This window comes from Suricata suricatta, chromosome 5 (genome assembly GCF_006229205.1).
Source record: "Suricata suricatta isolate VVHF042 chromosome 5, meerkat_22Aug2017_6uvM2_HiC, whole genome shotgun sequence".
Lineage (NCBI taxonomy): Eukaryota > Metazoa > Chordata > Mammalia > Carnivora > Herpestidae > Suricata > Suricata suricatta.
Window position 1 is genome coordinate 107,382,687 of NC_043704.1, and position 18,684 is coordinate 107,401,370.

General features: G+C 40.7%; 1 long non-coding RNA gene across 1 annotated transcript; it reads left to right on the forward strand.

Annotated features, from left to right (window-relative positions):
- The first annotated feature begins 9,638 nt into the window (after window positions 1–9,638).
- On the forward strand, window positions 9,639–14,399 carry LOC115291395. Its single transcript, XR_003908425.1, has 3 exons — window positions 9,639–9,697; window positions 11,596–11,813; window positions 14,246–14,399. It is a non-coding gene; the product is annotated as an uncharacterized LOC115291395 (long non-coding RNA).
- Window positions 14,400–18,684: the final 4,285 nt, after the last annotated feature.

Below are 18,684 nucleotides of genomic sequence, written 5' to 3' on the forward strand. Positions count from 1 at the left end.
GTGTGTGTGTGTGTGTGTGTGTGTGTGTGTGGTGTGTGTGTTTGTGTGTGAGAGAGAGAGAAATAGGCTAATTCTAAGGGAACTCAGATGATTCCTTAATATTGGCTGGTGAATGCATGATTCTACTAGAAATTATTTTTCCATGAAATGAGTAGTGTCAGTGCACCCAACAGAGGTGCCACATTTGGCAAAAGTGAATGCTGCCTCTGCCTCTCCAGGCTTTTTTTTCTTAAGCTAGAAGACTATACAAACACTTAAGAATATAAGAGTTTTCATACCATCTGATGTAATATTTCCAGTTCACAACAGTGAAATGATGGTGCTATAGAAATGAATGAGTAGGTTTTGAAACAGAATGAAGCTTTTTATAGATCTCTATCAGGTATTAAGCTGCATCTCCTTTTGTTTAATTTCAAGATAAAGATTCATGGCCCAAACTATGATACATTAAAGGTCTACAGACGGCGCTTTTTTGGGTGGTATCCTCACTTTTTGTTTTATGCTCAAAAACGCCTATAAGTAAATGTTGAAAACAATTCTCTTCAAATAAGTCAGTATCTGTGCAATGCTATGGCTATCCACCTTTGAAAAAAGTAGGCCAATGCTGTATTAGCTTGCAAATGTATGAAAATACAGAGGCCCTGACTGGTTCTGTGCCATGCAGCAGATCTCCAGAGGGGTAACCTTGGGATTTCATTGTTACTTTAATGAGCTGGGTGAGTGAGTGAAACTCTAGGGGGTTTTATTCAAGCACCTATTTTTATTTGTTGTCTATATTTCTAGCTTAATTAACTAGAATGAAAAAAATGAACTAGTAGACAAAAAGGAATAATTATAGAACCAAGTGAGGTTCTTGTGCAGAATTTCCATGATTTAGTTTCATGGATGTTAGTAATTGTTGCATGGCAAAAAGGGTTTCATGGCCAAGTAAGTTTGGGAAAAGCTGAGCTTAATAAAATTGACAGACTTCTTTACTGAAAGACTGCTCAGAATTTTGTATATGAAAATGACATATACAACATTTTGAATCTCAAAGAAGGGGATATATATGTATACATATCTTTACATACATAGATAACAGATACAGGTATGTGTATATATTTTTTCAAATATATCTTTTATATAGATAAATATATATACATACAAATAAATATATACAATACTATATACACACATATGTATACATATATATATATGCTTTTTTAATAACACCTGAAAAAAGTTGTGTACCCCACATCTGGCACCTAGTTAACAAATTAGCTGACCGCGTGATTTTATTTGAGTCACTTAACCTCTCTGGACCTTTTTTTCTTCCTCTGCTAAATTAAGGGAGTGAACTAGATGACCTTTCAGGTCTTTTGAAGTTCTAAGAACTAAGTCCCCATTTTGTGGAAAGATATCATTAACTTTGTAGACGTCAACCACAAAATGTGTACGAAATATCATCAGCTTTTCCTGATGATACATCATGGATCTATAAACCATGTGCATATCTAAACCCTTCTTTTAGCTGTGAATCAGCATTTTTAAAATAACAAAAGCTTACTGAGCTTTCTTCTTCCACTACTTGGCTCCAAACAACTGGTATACATTAAATGGTGTTTCTTAGTTCTTCTTTCCAGTGTTTGGGGTAAGCCCGTGTCAAGAAGTCCACCTGGTTTTAGGCTCCCACCACAAAGCAGCTCTCTTCTAAATTCAGACACCTGAGGTCCGGGGTCCTTCCCTTAGTCATCTTGAAATCAGTTCTCTTTGGCCCCCTAGGCCACTCAGTAGCATAACCAGAGGCATTTTTCCAAGTAGATTAATATCCTTGGTAGGTCTCTCCAAATAATGTGCCTTCCCAGGAGTATCTGGTTCTAGGGCACAGACCAAACAATATCATTCCCTTTGGGGTCCAGGGATGGGATGGTGTTTGGATTCATGTAGGCTTAGGCAGTGTGGACCACTATCTCAGTGGCTCATATTATGATGTTAAGCTCCAGGGAGATAAATGTTTTATTGTTATTCTACTGGTGCAGCCACAAGATGGCATTCTTTTTGTACATTTTCCCCTTTTGCTTAACCATTTCCAGGGACAAAAGTTAATTTTGAGGTACCTTTAGTCTTCATAGTTTATGGAAATAACTAATCTAGATGAAATAAATGGATGTTTTCTTGCCAATATCAACCAAAATGGATGGATGAGCTGTTTTAGTTGAGAGGAAAATTATCCACAAAACATAATGTTTTAGATTATTTATAGAAATTGCCTCAAAAATAAAGCTCAAAAGAATCTTCTAACAAAACCCTCAACTTTTTAAAGAAGAAAGGATAGGCAAGAGTTGAAAATGATTCTCCATAATACTGTATGTCTGATGAAACAATATTTTTAAGAAAAATGGCATGAATAAAACAATGGTATTGATTCACCTCTTTTGTAAATACATGTATATACTTAGAATTTGAAGAGTACCAGTTTGTGGTAGACCAAGGAGCATGGATGTTTAGCAGATGACTGTGATATTGATCCAAACATTCTGCCTCTTTCTAAAAGGGAGCCAAGAATATGGTCTAGTTTATAACTTCTGGTTCCTTTTTTTTTTTTTTTTAAATATTCACCCCCCACCCATCCCCTAAGGAAACAACAGTACATACAATCAAAAGGAAATATTTCGTCTTCTATTCTTTGTTGGCTCAACTCATGATAATTAGAAGAGAATTGCCAGTTGTATTTTTAAAAAGGAAAATTATATTAATAAAATGTTTTCATCCTGCATTGCCCGCATGCTGATTAAATTGTCTGGGTCAATTTGTGGGGTAGTCATGACTTTCTAACTTCTCAGAACAGCTTACAAATGTTCCTCTTTGTCCCAGAACAATACCCTAATCTGCTGGCACGCTGGCTTGCTGTTTCATCAGGAAGGCATGCTTGGCTTCTCATAGTATTGAATACAATGATTCCCTTCCTGGGAGTACTGTCCTCCCCCCGCCCCCGAGAGTTTTCTGATCTGAGTGGCAAGGCTGGCATGGAGTTTCTTGCAACCAATTCATTATCCTTTGTCCCTATGTAATATTCAGCCATTTGTAGTTTACTATGTTTACTCTTCTCAATAGATCTTCCTTGATTTGTATATGAAACAGCTATCTTGGGCCTTCCTCTTAGTTTATAAATTGAATAGAAAGGAGTAAGGTAGGTATGGAAGTAAGCTGCAAGAGAGCCTGGAGGCAGAGCTCATTTGTGGCAAAACCGTTAAGTAGTTGAATGGAGGAAGAAGAGGGAGAGCAGGGGTTTTTTAAATTCCTTTCTAGAATTTCCTCCTGCCTCTTCTTTCAAATTTTAAGACACACACACACACACACACACACACACACGCGCGCATGCACATACGTGGGCACGCACATGCACACACAACACTCCAATCCTTGCTCTCTCTTTTTGCTTCTCCATGGCCTCTCCTGAGTCCCCTTTTTATCCTCTATGGACAGTCTTTCTTAAGCTTTCATGTTTTTCTCTGTAACATCCACTGATAATAACCAAAGGTATGCTTCCTCTTAGTATTATTTGCATCTTCTACAGAACTGAAAATCAAAAGCTTTAAGAGCTCTTCTGGAACAGATAAAAAGGGGTAATAGAATTATTTCTGTTGGGCCACCTGGGGGGCTCGGTTGGTTGAGTAGCTGGCTTAAGCTCAGGTCATGATCTCACGATTCGTGTGTTAGAGCCCCACATTGGACTCTGTGCTGACAGCTCAGAGCCTGAAGCCTGCTTCCAATTCTGTGATTCCTTCTCTCTCTCTGCCCTTCCCCTACTCATGCTGTGTGTGTCTCTCTCTTAAAAAATAAACGCTAAAAAAATTAAATAAAATTATTAGTGTTGGTATCAGTATTTGTGATAAGAAACAGATTTGTGATAACACAATGGATCACTATTAAAAGTAAATCATTGCTGGGGTGCCGAGGTAGCTCCGTCCATTGAGTGTCTGACTCTTGATTTTGGCTCAGGTCATAATCTCACAGCTGTGGGATTGAGCCCACATTGGGCTTCTGAGCATGGAGACTGCTTGGAATTCTCTCTCTCCCTCTCTCTCTCTTCCCTTCCCCTGCTCATACTTGCACATGTTGCACATGTGCTCTCTCCTCTTTTTCTTAAACATAAAAAAAAAAATCACATATCGAAGTAACGGTTACCTGAATTTGCTGCAATAAATTTTATCTAGAATTTTCTGTCAATCAATACTGCTTTCTGATATGGAAATCGCAGGCAGATAATTTTTAGATAATAATGACTGATGAGGTTTTTGGGAATGAAGTGGGGTTCATGGGATCTGGAGCCGATGACCAAGAAAGAATTCTTGAAGATGTCTTTGGTGCAAGGAGGTGATTTTATTAAAGCACAGGGTCAGGACCCTTGGACAGGAAGAGCTACCCTGGGACCATGAGGAGAGACTGGTTTTATGCTATGGTGTTGGGAGGAGGGAAAGTCCAGAGGAAGTTTCCAGTGAGATTTTCATCTGCTAAAGACTCACAGGGTGGTGGAGGCCTCACTACTGTCCAGCTAAGGTTGTGTTCCCTCTAGCAAAGCATTAGCCTTGAGACAGTAAGAGTTCCTGGAGTAACATTTTACTCTGCCAGCCTCAAGTATTTGTCAATGGGCTGCAGGAAATTTAGTTCTATCTGCCATTTCCTTCCGCCTTTGTTTCCCACATCACTATGTAGGGGTCATGGAGACTTAGGTCCTGTATGACTGTGATCTCTATCAGTTAACTATCTGTTTTTCCCCTTTCTTTTGTTCTTGGGCAGCCAGGAGTGCTCAAGGAGTATCACACAGTTCCCACCTGGGGGTGGGGATGGGGTGTTTGCGGCTTGTCAGCTTGCTTTATGCTCCCTCATCAATGACCTAAATAAAAATTTCCACATTCTTGTTTTTCAATATTACACATATGCAAATAATTTTTAACTTGAAAACTCCCTTTGTTAATATCAGACTGCCTTCAAAATAAGCATTGTATTTTAAGGGCATTTAGATGAGCGTTTTGAAGAGTTCCCAATTAGTGGTATTGATAGACCTACTGTTTCTATTCACACCCTTAACTGTCTTCCAAGACTGACTTAACGCTTAGATCTTTGCCTTGCTGACGAAGTATGTTTGGTAAGATTTATGTTACATCTGACCGAACTGGCTGTTTCATTATCCAAATATATTCATTCAGGTCCCCCTGCCCCCCCCCCCCGCAACAAGACAGGGACACAGCCCTTGGTGGCATCCCTCTGTCGTTGCTGTATGCTGTTCGCAGGGGACAGGCAGTGCCTATGTTCATCACATAATCAGTGTTTCTCCCATGGCCACAGTCCAAAGGACACTGTGCCTTTCTCCACGGAGAGGCTGGAAAGGGTCCAGGAACAGGCAAATGCAAGATCAGGGATTAGGGAGATTTCCTTAGAGGGTGGTCTAAAAATGAGGTCTAGAAAGGCCAGGGCTACGAGGTGATAGGAAGGAGCCTGTAACAGTTGCCGGGTAGTGAGAAGTCTGTGTATTAAATTCCTGAATGGAGAACGGGGCAGCTGTGCCTGGAAAACATAAGAGTCATTTTGAGAGAAGTTAAAGAGATAGAATGAGCCTTCATCTCCACTCTGTTTGCTGGTGACTCAGGGGCTGAGTTACAGTAGCATCTGGATAGATGTCGTAGCTGTTCTCTTTAGTAGTTAGCCACCTTAAAGTAAAAGTAAAGACTACGCGAGCAATTTAAGATTATGTGGCATAAGATAAGAATTTAGACCCCAGCATTGAAGACTCCACACTCATTCCAGACAGGAATATTATTTTTTAGTTGAGAAACACGGCCTTTCGGCAGGCAAAGGCAGTGCTTATGAGCTGATAAAAATGATCCCAGTGCGTGCTAAATTGTTGCCCAGGTGACATGACATGAACAGCTGTTGCAAAATCCCAGACCTTGATTCCTGCCAGACCACAGGCCACTGAGACCAGAAACCAAAACCATGACTCATGGTGAACATTCATGGCCCCTGAGGTGGATATAGTCACACACACACACACACACACACGCACATGCACACGCGCACATGCACACGCACACGCGCACACACACACACACACACACACACACAGAGTGCCGCAGGAACTTGGACTCTGTTACCTGGGTGTCCGTGTCTTTGTAAGGACGCCACCCTCACCTGTTTCTGACAGAATCCAAAGACATTTTGGGAATCGCTCCCCACTTCCCAACACTATGAAAAGGAGTGTGTGTCTCATAAGGAAAGTGCATGCTCTACAAGGACCCATTTTGTGATGACTGGGTGGTTCCGTTGATTAAACGTCTGACTCTTGATTTCGGCTCAGGACATGACTCATGGTTGGGGAGTTTGAGCCCCACATCAGGCTATGTGCTGACAAGTGTGGAGCCTGCTTGGGATTCTCTGTCTCCTTCTCTCTCTCTCTCTCTCTGCCCCTTCCCCACTTGTGCTGTTTGATTTTGATTGATAAATAAACTTAAAGAAAAAATAACCTGTTTTAACTTCCTTGTACTTCTTCTTTGCCCAGTTCTTCTGGGACTCTATGTTTGGGGAAGATATAAGTTTTGAGTATGAGACTTTTCTCGAGAGTAAGTTAGGCAATCTTGGGAGTCTTTTTGATCCCCATGGTTGGGTGGCAGCCTTGAGGATCCTATGGCCATCATCAAAACAGTGGGTCCCCTCCAGCCTTATGATTCTCTGATTTGGGACTTGGGCCAATAAAGACCCAACTTATGGATCTAAGACTAGTCTCCTGAAAATTTTTTAAATTTGGAAGTCAGCGACAAATAGTGGAAAGTGACACAAACGATTCATGTCAGCATGGAACTGAACTTCTCGGGCTCAGGCAGTTACCACAGACAAGAGAAGCAGGCCGTAGCCTCACTAGTTGGGTGGACAGAAAGTCGCAAGGGCTGTGGCAAACTACTGGGACCAGGTCTTGTCTAAAAGAAAGCTGGAGAAGTTGAAGTCTGGCACTAACTGACTGTTGCCACATGAAGACATGAGCTTATGGTTGCCAGCTCGTCCAGCTTCTTTCAGGAGAAGCCAGAGATCCAACTTAGTAAATGACACCCCTGAGGTTTAAATATTGGCCACTAATTCAAGTGGTAAAAAAAAACAAAAAATTGCTTTGTGGTTCAAACAAGACAAGTGCAGATTAGCTATGAGCTATCAATTTTTTTTTAAAGTTTATTTATTTTGAGAGAGAGAGAGAGAGAACATGAACAGGGGAGGAGAAAGAGATAAGGAGAGAATCCCAAGCAGGCTCCAAACTGTTAGCATGGAGCCCAACATGAGACGTGATCCCACCAACTGTGAGATCATGACCTGAGCCTAAAGCAAGAGTTGGACTCTTACATGACTGAGCCACCAAGGTGCCTCACTTTTTGAGCTATGGTACAAGAAGATATTACAATATCAACATTTTGATTGATAATCCCTTACATGGGATTTTCTAAAACTACATTCCTACCAACTGAGAAGAGAGAACACTTATTTCTGGGGATATAGCACAATGCCAGTGCAAGGGTGAATATTCTTTGAAGCTTTACTCTTTTTTTAAAAAAAAAACATGCTAATTTTGCATTCTTCTCCACAATATATTTGGGTTTACTTTAAAATTTTGTTTTTAATTGCTTACCTTTCTGCCAATTGGTAATTCTTGTGGATATTGCCTGATGGTTCTATTTCCTGCATTCCAGTGTGAGAAATGTGTCGTAGGATATGAAGTAACATGGTAATTCAGTTGGCAGGTAACGGAGTTCGTGGTACGGCATCTTCTGGCTGCGTTTTACTACTTGGGGCTTTCCACCAAACTCAACCCATGAAAGATTTCAGTGAGGGTCTCAGGTTTTAGTTCCCATCATTTGGGCTTAGTTCCCAGCCTCCCTGTCTCCTCACTCCTGTCTCTCTCCATACATTTATTTATTAAAACAATGGTTAATGTTTATTTATTTTTGAGAGAGAGAGACAGACTGAGAGTGAGGGAGGGGCAGAGAGAGAAGGAGACACAGTCCGAAGCAGGCTCCAGGCTCTGAGCTGTCAGCAGAGCCCAACACAGGGTTTAAACTCACAAGAGCCTTGAGATCATGACCTGACTAGAAATCAGATGCTTAACTGACTGGCCCACCCAGGCACCCCTCCTGTTACATTTACGAAGAACCTACTAAAAAGGAAATCAACACTTTATAATCCAACATGGAAAGGGCAATCCGAGGTGCAGGGGTAGAACCTGGGGTCCTGGACACAGAAGGTTATGTGTCTGAGTTACATCTTTTTTCCCTTTCTGGAGATTCCTCCAGACAGTACCCTTGTTTTATTATCTATTGGTACATACACTTAGCAGTGTAAAACAATAACCCTAACTTGTTATTATTATCTTTCTTGGTTTTGTGAGCTAACTGGAAAGAGTTGCTCAAGGTTTCTCCCCTGTTGCAGTTGGACAGTGAGTGCATCTAGAGATCTCTCTCTCTCTCTCTCTCTGTATTTTTTCCCTCTCTGTAATGACTCCTTCTAAAGGACTTTTCATTTTTCCTGGCTGTCTGACTGTCTTCCCCGAGCAAACATATTGGTGCAATTCTATGGGAAGTCCTCTCCCACATGCTAAAAATCAAGGAGCGCCATGAAAAACCAAACTGTTTCACCAGCCAGTTTTACTTGCCCTGGTCATCCAGTGCCCCCACAAGGAAACATGTGAGGAGATGGTTATTTAGTATGTTTTGGATTTTTTAAATCTCAGGCTCCTGGCTTTTAGTTAAAAATTTCACTCTGTATTTCAAAAAAAATTTTAAGAGTTATCTCAGAGACTTTCTCAGCCATCTCAAAGCCTGCCTCACTTACATGTCTGGCAATTGATGGTGGCTGTGGCAGGAGTCTTAGTGGAGGCGAGGCAAAAGCACCTATAGGCTACTTCTCCATTTGGCTTGGGCTTCCTCACACTGTGGAGATAGGAATTGAGGTCAGACATCCCGAGAGGGAGAAAGCAGGTAGAAGCCATTTTGCCTTTTCTCACGTTGCCTCAGAAGTCCCGTGGATTCACTTCTGCCACATTCTTGTCAAGGCAGAGCAGTCACAAAGGTTTGCCCTGTTCCAAGGGGACAGGACACAGAGTCCACTTTTTGATGAGAGGACTGTCAAAGAATTTTCAGACATGCTTGACAAACACTAAAACTTCACGCACCTCTGAAGTGTCTTCTGAAGGGAACTGGCAGCAGCATCTTCATCATCGTAGCTAAATTCTCAGTAAGGCTGGCCATGCCTTCTTCTTAGCTCGGGTCTCAGGTAGCAGACGACTAGGACAGCAGAGCCTATGGGTGATTGTCCTAGAACTCGAAGGTCTGGAAGGGTCCTGGGCCTAATCCCACAAGTGGACTAGACGTGTAATGTACATCATTGGCATTATAGACTATTTGAACTCAGAGTAAACATGGTAAAACTTTATTCTCAGTGTGTGCATTCAGTTTCCTCTTCTACAGTTGACATTTCTGGAATAGATGAGGAATCATGAGCTCTCCTATGTTACTGCGGAAAATCAAGATGAGAGTGTTTGCTCTGAGTGGAGGATTTGAGCTTAGGTCTTACTGATTCTAAGAGGTGCTTTAATTTTCATAATTCTTGTCTTTCAGGATATTGGAGCAGGAAAACCTTAGCAGTTGCTGCTGTGGAGTCGTGATTATCCAGGCCCAAAGTAAGTCCTACATGTCCTGGCCTCTGTTAGTTCCTTCCTCCTGCTGGACTCAGCATTTTTACTTATGGGTAGTACTAGGTGGTAGTAGTAGATTGTGGTAGCTACTGTTTATGGTGTTGTTTGCTTGTTGACTATATTTATCTTGCCTTCTTTTCTATCTGCCTCCTCATACAGCAAAGGAATTTTCCTTTTGAGGGAGTTCTGCCTGACTTTATGTGGTCTTGGCTGTACCATCAAGCACATGCTTTTGCTCTGCCTCTGCCCCTCTCTCTATCAGCTCCAACCCCCCTTCCTTGACCACAGATCGAAACATGCAAACTAAATGGAGCCAAGTCAGGAAACCACTTATGTGAATTTCTTTCACGGCTGTAACAAGTTAGTACAAACCTAGTGATTTAACACAACCAAAATGTATTCTTTCACAGTTCTAGAGACCAGAGCCCACAACTGGTATTGGCACAGCTGGTTCCATCCAGAGGTGATAGGAGAGAATCTGCTTCTTGCCTTTTCCACCTTCTACACCTGTATTCCTTGTCTCATGGCTCCTTCCAGCTTCAAAGCACATCAATCCAATCTCTGTTCCCATAATCACAGTTCTCAGTTCCTCCTCTCAGACTCTGATTCTTCCTGCCCCCTTCTTCTGAAGACCCTTGTGATAACATTGGGCCCATCTGGATAATCCAGAATAATCTTCCCATTGCAAGGCCCTTAATTCAACCACATTTCCTTTTGCCTCATTAAGTAACATATTCACAGGCTACAGAGATCAGATGTGGACATCTTTTTTTGGAGGCGGGGGGACTTCTTGTATACCAGAGCATTCTTCTGGGAAAGTAGTTCATCCAAAGGTGGACGTGTGACCTAAACAGGAAAATTAAATCTTTCCCTGGGATTATTATTAGGATGGGAGGAGAAGTTGTTTTTCCTGGGAGTGGCTAATCTTGAAGAAAATTATGGTGGTGCTGCTGGAAATTCTCTTTCCAGTTACTGGGCAAAGCTTATCTATGGCAGGAAGGAATGAAGCCAAATGATTGAGAGTTGTAGCCAAGAACATGGAAGCAAAGGGCAGTGGTGATAATATTTGAGCACCTGTATCTAGCTACACTTGAAACTAGACCTACTCGTGATTTCCCAGGCTCTGGAACCAATAAGATCTCTTTTTCCTTTGAGCTGAATTTATATACTAATGACTCTATATTTTCTTAAACAATGAGAAGGAAAGGGAGGTGGGAGCCAACCCAATTATTTTTCTGTTCTTCTTAAGGGATATGATAACTGTTTGAATATAAATGAAGTTGAAGCTGTCAAAATAAGTCTTTATAAACATCATTAAGTTTTATTTTCTTATGTCTATGCTCTACCAAACAATAGCAGAGAATCAGAAGCTAACTATATTAAAAAATATGAATATGACTGTAACTGGAATGTTACTGAAATAATACATTTCTTGACTTTTTGCCACTGTTTTCTCAGTTCCAAAAGGAAAGAAGAGAACATTTCTCTTTTACAAGAAGCCAATTCTTATAGACTCCCTTGTCTAGAGAGAGGCAGATGCATTGTGTTAGCAACTTTTTATCTTTCAGGCCTGGAAATGTTTGTTTGGAAATGTTACATCCATTAAGAGATTATCATTGGTTTGTCCTGATAGGATGTGGTTATAGAAGCTGATGCTTATAGAAAGAGTGGTCCAACCTCAAAGACAGGATATAGAATGGTGGATTACAGTGGCTACATTCCTTTAGGAGGTGAAGATTCTTTCCTTCCCCTTGAGTCTGGGTTGGCCTTATGGCTTTTTTTTTGGCCAGCGGAATATGGAGGAAGTGATGTCTTGCTAGCGTCAGCTCCAGATCCTTAGAGGACAGCTTCTCCTTACTTTTCCTTAAACTGTTGCCTTTTAGGATCCAGACATCATGGAAAAAAGCATTGACTAGATCACTAAGTGATAAGAGGCCACACAGAGAGACTGTGGAGGAAGAGAGAGGACCCAGTAGGACTTGCTAGCTCCAGGAGTGCTGATGGATAAAAGCAGTTGCATGAATGTTTTCAGCCAAATACCACCTGCAACCAAGATGAGACTTTTCCATTGAGGTCTGCCCAAACTGAAGAACCATGAGAGGTATTTGGTTGTATTTTAAGTTCTTAAAATAATTTAAGCTCTTGGGGTTATTTGTTATGCTGCAAAAGATCACTGAAACAGGTATGCTCCCTAAGATTGGGAATAAGGGATTGGCAGTGGGTACTATGGTGGCTGAGACTTGCATGATACACTTTTCCTAAATGCATCCTGTAAGGGGCGAGTACTGTGTGGTTATTAGGAAACTGAGCATCAAGTGCTAGTCAGTGGGAGCCACAGAGAAGGCTTCCATAGCCATATTTGGCACAGAAGGTGGAGGATTCCGATGGGTTGGGCCTTCGGCAAAGTTTTTTTTTTTTCCATGTTTTAAATGTTTTATTTATTTTTGAGAGAGAGAGAGAGAAACAGTATGAGCAGGGGAGGGTCAGAGAGAGAGGGAGACACAGAATCAGAAGACAGGCTCCAGGCTCTGAGCTGTCAGCACAGAGCCCAATGCGGGGCTCAAACCCACAAACCATGAGATTGTGTCCTGAGCCGAATTTGGACGCTTAAATGACTGAGCCACCCAGGTGCCCCTTGGGAAAGGTTTTAATGGGACATGTTTCTTCACCTTTCCTCCTTCCTGTCTGTCTGGATATGTGAGGAGCAGAGCTCTAGCAGTCATCATAAGCCAGGAGACAGCTCTGTGCATTCAAATTATGCACTAAAAATGGCAGAGCAGAATATTGGCAGGATCTTAAGAATTAGATGACTTTATGGAGCTGGTGTATCTGGAATCCTGACTTCTAGATTTCTTTCACTTGATGGAATAACATTTATTTCTTTAAGCCCTAGGTCTCATTTACATTTGACTGAAAGTGTTTCCTCGCTGATAGACCCTAGAAAATGACCAAAGTTGTGTTTCCCCCAGACCTTAGTAAATTATGAAATGAATTATATTTAACATGATATATAAGTAAAGAAATATAATGTTTCCCCTACCTTTGTTTCACGAAGCATATCTTTTAGTAATGGGTCTTAAGAAAATAGTAATATTTCAGCCCATGGAGACATTAGAGCCAACCAGCTTTCCCTCACACACTGAAGACAGCGTGACAAAAGCTTAAGATTTAAGTGGACGTATGTTGGGTTTGAGTCCTAGCTCCTTCTCTTCGGACAGGTGAGTTACTCTCCCTGAACTTCATATTCCTTATGTGAAAAATGGAGGTAAGACACCTGAGTGAGTTTCTGGGATAATTCAATGAAGTACCTCATGAAATACAATTTACGTTCTTTGACACATAGGGAGTCCTCAGTAAATGACCGTGTTATAGATTGTGCCTAGTGGGGGAAAAGGGAAATTATAGAGAAAAGAACAAAGTAAAAGCAGAGGGACACTAGTTGGCACAGAGAAAAGAAGCCTCAGATGTGATGATGATGATTTTCCAAAATCTGCTTTCTGCCAACTTGTATTTTCCCGAGGAGCAGAGGTACTTTCTAGAGCGGGGAGACTCTATAGTTACTGTGTTATTAAACCAGCTACTAACCCAAACACTCACACTATAAGCTCAGAATTTTAAAACAGAACAAAACCTCAAACCTGGGCAGTTGTAAAAAAGCCAGTATGAACGAAGAGTTCACTTTCAGTTATTTCTTCAGCAAATATTGATGACTTCCAGTGTTCCAAGTGCTGAGGATATAGTGGAGAACAAGACAGATCAAGTGTCTGCACTGGGGAAGCTTTCATTCTGGTGGGCCAGGGCAGGCCATACGGATGTAGATTAGTGCCCATACTGTCAGCTACTGAGGGACACACTGACAAAAGACCAAGCAGGTGAAGAGACAGAGAGGGATGATGGTAGGAAAGATGCTTTTTAAAATAGGCTTCTCAGGTCCAAAATTATATCTAAGGAATGAAAAATAAATATGCAAAGATTAAAATGTGCTTGGTTACTGTATCTTCAACTCATCATGGGTTTTGTCTGAGGGTCATAGGAAGAGATAATGATCATTCATTTTCTTCTCTATAGAAACAGCTCCTGAATACACTTACTCAGTACCCTTAAACTAGTTATACAATCTCTCCAAGCCTCAGTTTTCTTAACTGTAAACATTAGATCCATAATATCCACTTCACAAGGTTTGTGGGAAACCAAGTGAAAACATTAAGATTTATGAAGTGGCTGGCATACATTCAAAACTCAAGGAATATTCATTCCTTTCTCTTTTCTTAGAGTAGGATTTAACAGAAAGAAAGTGATCCAAACTAAAGCCAGACCGATCATTTGTGGAAAGACAATAATTCTTGATTGTTGGGGTGATGACTTTGAAATTGAGCTTCTGATGGCATTTGTGAATTACTGAGACATTTGGGGAGAGGAAGCACATGTGTGTCCTTTAATTAGAATGAAGACAACGGGCTGGGCCCAGTTATTCCTTCACATTTTTTTCTAGTTCTGTGGTTCTGAACTTGGCTTCTGCCCTTTGTTTTTCAGGCTAGAAATCAAAGTTTCCTAGATGGGAGTTCACTAACTTGTGTGGGAGCGTCTGCTTCACAATCATCTGAGAACTTGTTATAAATATAGATCTCCTTGCCCCAGCTCAAGATTTCTGCAGCCCCCACCCCACCTCCAGGTCTAGACGTTTTGATTCAGCACTTCCAGAGTGGAGCCTGGAAATGTCATTGAGATAGAAATGTATCCAATTCCATTTTAGGTTCATTCACTTATCATAAAAATGGCTCTTCTCCTTTGAGTCTCATGTGTAATTTTGCTAATTATTTGCCCATCTTTTGTAAAAGGAAAATAATAAAAAGCTATAAAAGTATTTCTCTAGCATAACCTAACATTTTCTTTACATAACTTTCTATATCCATTTCAATCTAGTTACTATAGATTCAAAGAATTTCAAAAACTAAATTTTTACTTTCATCTTCAGGTATATTGTGCACAAACTAAGGGTAATTTCCTAACCTCTTTCTTTTATAAATTTTAGTTTAGAAAATAAACATTACATTTATTAAGATACCTAAAATTCATATTTAAGTTTATTTGAGAAAGAGAGAGCACATGCATGAGAGAGAGCAGGGAAGGAGATAAGAGAGAGGGAGAGAGAGAATCCCAAGGAGGTTCCCCACCATCAGTGCAGAGACCCATGTAGGGATCAACCTCATAAACTGTAAGGTCATGACCTGAGCTGAAATCAAGAGTCTGACACTCAACCAACTAAACCACCCAGGTGCTCCTAAAATTCATATTTAAAGATCCTAAGAAAAATGAACTTCCTAGTAACTGCTATTGGTACAACTTGGTAAATAACTGAAAAGAATGTTAGATCTCTGCCTCACACTATACACTGTACACTGGTATAAATTCCAAATGAACCAAATATTTAAATGTAAAAAAAATAAAAACATACAATTACTAAAAAAATACATGGATAGATTTCTTTATATGATTTGAGTAAGGAAGATCTTTCTAGGACTCAAATTTCAGATGTCATCAAAGATTAGGTAAAAACCTAAAATTCTACATGGCAATAAAAGTGCCACCAGAAAGACACCTGGGTGGCTCAGTCAGTTAAGCCTCTGTCTTCAGCTCAGATCAGATCTCATGTTCATGGGTTCTAGCCCTGCGTCAGGCTCTATGCTGACAGCTAGCTCAGAGCCTGGAGCCTGCTTCTGGTTCTGTGTCTCCTTCTCTCTCTGCCCCTCCCCCTCTCATGCTCTGTCTCTCTCTGTATCAAAAATAAGTAAAACATTAAAAAAAAAGTGCCACCAGAAATATGTTAAGAGACAAACAGTAACCTGGGAAAAAGATCTTCAGCTCATATTACAAATGAAAGTTAATATCCCTAATATAAAGAGACAAAGTGTGTATCTTTTTAAAACTTGGCAAGTCATATGGAAAGATACAGAAAAAAGAAATGTAAATGGTCTCTATAACTTATGAAGAGATGTTCAAACTTCCTCAGGATAAAAAAGTTAACACTATATTAAGATGCCATTTCTCACCTCATAGACTGGTAGAATCTAACTTTGCCTTCACGCACGTTTGTCTGCTGCTAGTGGGAATGTAAATTGGTACCATGCCTGTGGAGAGCAATGTGACACTAACAATCAAAGTTACAGGGGCATCTACCTTTTGACTGGGCACACCCACTTTTAGGTATTTCTCCTACAGTATCTCTTCCCTTGTGCACATGATGTGTGTCTGAGGGTTTTTTGTTTCAGCTTTGTTGAAATGGTCCAAATGTCCAACAAAGGAGGATTAGCTAAATATCTCATGTACATTCAAACAATGGAATACTTTGCCACTGTAAACATGTGAAGGCCGTTCATGGATATGGAAAGCCTCCAGGATGTGCAGTTTCACAAGAGAAGAAAGCCCTAGAGCAACCTGTTAGGCTAACTTTTGTGAAGGAAGGCAGGAGGAGAGTGCATATTCATTAATATTTGTATTTGAATGAAAAATCATTGATATAAGTAAATTAATAAAATAGTTGAGGATGAGAGAATCAGGTTGGATTCAAGGACAAGTGGGCACTGTTTTTGTTTTGCAATCACCATGTGGGTAATAATTTTATTTGAAAGAAAAATATTTGCCAATAGTTATTTTTTAAGTTTGTCTTTCCTTTAGTGATCTCTACACCCAATGTGGGGCCTGAACTCCTGACTCTGAGGTCAACAAGAGTTGCAGGCTCCACCAACTGAGCCAGCAAGGTGCCCCTGAAAATTGTTTTTTTTTTTTTATTTTTTAAATGTTTTTTATTTATTTTTGAGAGACAGAGAGAGAGAGTGCGAGCAGGGGAGGGGCAGAGGGAGACACAGAATCTGAAGCAGGCTCCAGGCTCTGAGCTGTCAGCACAGAGCCTAATGCAGGGCTCACACCCACGAACTGTGAGATCATGACCTGAGCCGAAATCGGACACTTAACTGACTGAGCCACCCAGGCGTCCCCTGATAATTGTTTTTAACGTAGGTTTTCCCAGTGAGGCAGGAGACTGAATTCCTTTTCATACTGTTTTGTTTTAAACACCAGAAGACTGTATCACCTAAGATACAACATTTAAAGGCCTCTGTGGAAAACCAAGAATGAGCAGATTGCATGTGGATAACCACTGTTTTAAATAAAAATAACACTTTGATGAGAGGAATGTAAAGGAAACTATAGATCATCCTATGCCAAACACAAGAGGAAAACTCCTAAGAAGATGGTGTAACATACAGATTGCAGGGGCCTCCAGATACTTCTTCCCACAGTGAGAGTGGACTAGCCATGAACCACATGTATTTAAAGATTTTTTTTCCATCAAAGAAATTCATCTAGTGAAATGTCATTTTAAATAGACCAAAAACCACGAAGAAAGGGTGTTATTAGTCCCCAACTGTACATTTTGGTTGCAAGTAACAAAAGAACCTTTTTCTAGGGCCATAATCGGAAGGAAAAGGGCCTCAGACATGGGTTCTGAGACTTAATAATGTCACAAAATTGCTTCTAAAGCCCCAGACGTAAGCATGCATGTTCAAGGAGAATGAAAAGGAAGAGTTGCTTTTATGAGGGGAAAAAAAAAGAAAAAAAAGAATAAACAGTAACTTGGCCAATATTCTGGAGCACACTCTTCTCTTGCCTCTCATTGGCCCAACTGTGTCCCATGGCCATTACTAAATGCAAGGGCAGGGCTCGGAGATGGAGTATGTAGTTTTGCTGTTTCTGTGGCGGGAGCAGGAAGTAGAAAGTGCTGGGAAGGTGAGCCCACAACGTCTGCCCTCTGTGATGGGCACAGCTACCCAGAACCTGCCCAAATGTAATCAATGTATCCCCAAGCGAGATTTCTGCAAACTGTGTTCTGTAGAATCTAAAAGAAAAGCTGGGAAAAATGGATTCCAGGCTCAAATAATTTTGGGAAAATGTGGATTAAGGAAGAAATAGGTTTCTCCACCACAGGACATCTTAGAGTTTTTAATATGCTAATTCGCACTTGACATGCTGATAAATATGTATAATGAATGCCTCCATTTCTTTTTTTTTATAGTTTATTGTCAAGTTGGTTTCCATTTAACACCCAGTGCTCATACCAACAAGTGCCCTTCTCCATGCCCATCACCCACCTTCCCCTCTCCCACACTCCAACAACCCTCAGTTTGTTCTCAATATTTAAGAGTCTCTTATGGTTTGCTTCCCTCTGTCTCCTTAACTACTTTTTTCCCCTTCCCCTCCCCTATGATCCTCTGTTAAGTTGCTCCTGTTCCATATATGAGTGAAAACATATAATATTTGTCTTTCTCTGCCTGACTTATTTCACTTATTTCACCCTCAAGGTCCATCCATGTTGCTACAAAAGGCCAGATTTCATTTTTTCTCATTGCCATGTAGTATTCCATTGTATATATACAAACCACATCTTCTTGATACATTCATCAGTTGATGGACATTTAGGCTGTTTCCATGATTTGGCTATTGTTGAAAGTGCTGCTATGAACATTGGGGTACATTTGCTCCTATGCATCAGCACTTCTGTATCCCCTGGGTAAATCCCTAGCAGTGCTATTGCTGGGCCATAGGGGAGTTCTGTTGTTAATTTTTTGAGGAACCTCCACACTGTTTTCTAGAGCGGCTGTACCAGTTTACATTCCCACCAACAGTGTAGGAGGGTGCCCATCTCTCCACATCCTCACCAGCATCTATAGTCTCCTGATTTGTTCATTTTAGCCACTCTGACTGGCATGAGGTGGTATCTCAGTGTGGTTTTGATTTGTATTTCCCTGATGATGAGTGATGCTGAGCATCGTTTCATATGTCTGTTGGCCATCTTTAAAGAAATGTCTGTTCATGTCTTCTGCCCATTTCTGTTGGGAGCCATTCTGAACTCACAAGTTGAAAAAACACCTTGTGAGGTAAGGAAGGTTTGCAAGGCCTCTTGCCATCAGATGATG